Source organism: Armigeres subalbatus, chromosome 3 (assembly GCF_024139115.2).
Source record: "Armigeres subalbatus isolate Guangzhou_Male chromosome 3, GZ_Asu_2, whole genome shotgun sequence".
Classification (NCBI taxonomy): domain Eukaryota; kingdom Metazoa; phylum Arthropoda; class Insecta; order Diptera; family Culicidae; genus Armigeres; species Armigeres subalbatus.
Window position 1 is genome coordinate 128412988 of NC_085141.1, and position 3972 is coordinate 128416959.

Consider the following 3972-nt stretch of genomic DNA (forward strand, 5'->3'; position numbering starts at 1 on the left):
TGAAAGCAAAAGGGAGTAGCAGGGTCTGAGCTGTTAGAGGCAATGGAATCAACGCTTTAACCTGTGGAATCCGATTTAAGTCGAGTTCTGTCAACAAAAGAGTAACGGATTGTGAAGATGTTGACCATGTTTAAAACCATTTTGTTCAATGTTTCATTTCCTAAATTAAAATAAGTTTTGGTTTTGTTATATGAATTATATACATTTATTTGAAATAATACATATCATCAGTGTGGAGTGACAGTGAAGTCCATATGTTTCGTATTTTGGCTTAATCCTTTTTCAGGCAAGAAAATACCCCCGGAGTAGTAACCGCAATGTTCAAATATACCTTTTGCCGGAAATATTTTGAATTCATCAATGATTTTGCAAACATCTCGCAAAATAGGTGTATTTTCGGTGTGATATTTTCTTAGGCATCGCTTTATAAGCCCAAAAGCGATTTCTATTGGGTTGAAAAAATGGACAATATGGCGGAAGAAACATCGGCATGATCCCGATAGAGCGCAAATATCGAATAATGTTTGGATCACAGTGAATTCTTGCTCCATCCATAATCCAAACAGAGTGGAACCCAGGATATTGCTGTACTTGTGAATTGTTCAAAGCAAATTTCTTGCAGCAGTCGAAGAATTTCATTCTATTGAAAGTTCCCTCTGTCCAGAAACTCTCAAGAATCCCGTTCAGTCCTAGAAAACAAAGAAAGGATACTCGAGGTTTGCGACAAAATTCTCCACGATAGATTATTTTCTGTCCAACTACTCCATATCCCTTATTTCTGAGCATATCTCGGTTGTCGAATGCAACCTCATCTAAGAAGACGAGGTTGTATATGTCCCACGGAATGGATAGCATTTCTTTGACAAAACGGATGATTTCGTCATTACGGATCTGTATTGCTCTTCGTTCGATAGATTTCCATGAAAATCCAGCATCGTGTAGAATCACCCAAATTGAAGAAACGCTGATGGATTGGTGGAAGTGGAACTGAAACTTCTCTTTGCCTTTTCCAAGAATAGTACTGGTTCTTTCCGATATAAATCTACTATCCATTGTCGCATACCCGCACCGATTTTTTTATATACCCGTTCACGCTATTTTCGGGTAAAATACCCGTTCCGTTCAAACTTCGAAATCCATTCACATATAGTTGAGAGGGTGTCAGGCCATTAGGCCGAAAGCCGTTAGGCCGAAGGCCATTTGGCCGAATGGACATTAGGCCGAACGGTCATTAGGCCGAATGGCAATTAGGCCGAATTAGCAAAAAGAAGCAAGAAGTGAAAAATGAGAAGTTCTTTCTTCACTTCACGCCTACTTCCCTCTCCCACCTTGAATCTTCCTTTTTCTTTCTTCTTTCTTCCTTCTTCCTTCTTCCTTCTTCCTTCTTCTTTTTTCCTTCTTCCATCTTCTTTTTACCTTCTTTCTTCTTCCTTCTTTCTTCTTCCTTCTTTCTTCTTCTCTCTTCCTTCTACCTCCTTTCTTCCTCCTTCTTATTTATTCTTTCTCCTTCCTTCCGTTTTCTTCCTTTTTTCTTCTATCTTCCTTCTTCCTTCTTCCTTCTTCTTCTTTCTTCTTTCTTCTTTCTTCTCTCTTCTTTCTTCTTTCTTCTCTTTTCTTTCTTCTTTCTTCTTTCTTTTTTTCTTCTTTCTTTTCCTTCTTCCTTCTTCCTCCTTCCTTCCTTCTTCCTTCTTCCTTCTTCCATTTTTCTTCTTTCTTCTTCCTTCTTTCTTTTTCCTTCTTCCTTCTTTCTTCTTCTTTCTTCCTTCTTCCTTCTTCCTTTCTACTTCTTCCTTCTTTCTTCTTCCTTCTTCCTTCTTCATTCTTACTTTTTCCTTCTTCCTTTCTACTTCTTCCTTCTCTCTTCTTCCTTCTTTCTTCTTCCTTCTTACTTCTTCCTTCTTCCTTCTTGCTTCTAACTTCTTCCTTCTTCCTTCTTTCTTCTCTCTTCTTTCTTCTTTCTTCTTTCTTTTTCCTTCTTCCTTCTCTCTTATTTTTTCTTCTTCTTTCTTTTCCTTCTTCTTCTTTCTTCCTTCTTCCTTTTTCCTTCTCACTTCTTCCTTCTTCCTCCTTCCTTCTTCCTTCTTCCTTCATCCTTCTTTCTCATTTCTTCTCTCTTCTTTCTTCTTTCTTCTTTCTTTTTCCTTCTTCCTTCTTCCTTCTTCCTTCTTTCTTCTTCCTTTTTCCTTCTCACTTCTTCCTTCTTCCTCCTTCCTTCTTCCTCCTTCCTTCTTCCTTCTTCCTTCATCCTTCTTTCTCCTTTCTTCTCTCTTCTTCCTTCTTTCTTCTTCCTTCTTTCTTTTTCCTTCTTCCTTCTTCCTTCTTGCTTCTTCCTTCTTCCTTCTTGCTTCTTCCTTCTTCCTTCTTCCTTCTTCTTTCTTGCTTCTCGTTTCTTCCTTCTTCCTTCTTACTTCTTCCTCCTTTTCCTTCTTCCTTTCTACTTCTTCCTCATTGCGCACTACTCACTTCTCACTCCCCAGTTCTCATTCGGCCTAATGGCCATTCGGCCTAATGACCGTTCGGCCTAATGACCATTCGGCCTAATGGTTTTCGGCCTAATGACCCAGCATCAGTTGAGAGAGCTTTACCATAAATTACTGCTAGATCCTTTCTGGAAATTCCCAAAAAATTATTGTCGCGCTTATCTTTTTCTAGATTTTTGCGGCGGTCTTACACTCGCAGGCTCGACTGCGAAGGTGGACGTCAAGATAGCTGCCAGGTTAAAAGATAGGGAAAATTTTCCCTCTCAAAACAAAACCACGTGCTTTTCGCCAAATGACAGCAGTACTCGATTGTATTAGTGAGAGGCAACCAGGTCACTGAGTACATGGAGAGTGTTTATTATGACAAGTGCATACGGTGGGTAATTATTTATTGACTCTGTCGTGTTTAGTGACTGTTGCGATTACCTGAGAAGCAGCCAGCAGGACGCCGCAGTATTCTATATTTTCTCGAGATGCATAATATCCATACAGAGCATGATACACTGTATTTGAGCTAGCATGTTTATGGCAAATGTTACTTAATATTAGGTTACTCATTAGGTATGAGTTTATCAAATATGAATAAGTATTGCGCATAAGCCCCAAAATTTTATTCCCACCTTTGGGTTTCCGCGCCGAGCACTCAGCGCCAGACTCGGCGACAAGGAGATAGTAGTCAAGTTGGTACTCCTGATTTTTTGACAACTGATGTCGATTGGTTGTGTGAGTGCATCGGTGTCAAAAATAGAGCTTTAGCTGGAAATTTAATTGTCAAATACACATTTTGACAGCAATATATATGTATGAGTGTATCAAATGTGCAAATGCTCTATCGCGGAAGCAGTCGCTGAAGCCAAGTGTCAATGGTTTCAGTGACGAAACGAAAGTTTCAATGCAAAAGCAATATTTAATTTCACTTTTATGCGAACAATTTGCTAATATTGAGATTACTGCTGCTGTACAATGTTTACGGCTGGTATGTCATCATTGTAGTTGACAATTCTCTTTGACAGTTAGTTCGCATCAGAAAAGTCGCGTCGCATGAGCAAGCAGCGACTTCGGTTTAGTGCTGCGAAGTCAATATTTGACCCCACTTATTATTCATCAATTCTTCAAGTACACAGTATCTTACTGTTTACTTTCTTCTGACATTTAACAAGGTAGAGAAATTCGTATGTATAGCAGTGTTGTTATTTACGTCACCATGTTCTCTTACATTCAGGGATGCCAGATTATATTTTCAAATGTCTTCACAGTCGTTTAAAAATGTCTTCAAAAGTCTTCAATAATAGGGAATTATGATTATTATTGAGCATGAGCATGAGCATGAGCATGATTGACCGCCCACGGTTGCTACTCCGTTATTGCCAGGTCAGCTGTAATTACACAGAGAACCAACAGATGAAGTTTGGGACTAACATCATCCTCAATGTGTAAGAACTGGTCACCCAAAAATAAGCAATACCAGCGCCGGCCGTGTCCGAATGCAGGT

The 3972-nt window shown here is 39.3% G+C and overlaps 1 pseudogene; it reads right to left on the bottom strand.

The window, feature by feature from the left end:
• Positions 1-227: 227 nt before the first annotated feature.
• LOC134226478 (uncharacterized) lies at positions 228-3038 on the bottom strand (annotated as a pseudogene).
• Between the last annotated feature and the right edge of the window lie 934 nt (positions 3039-3972).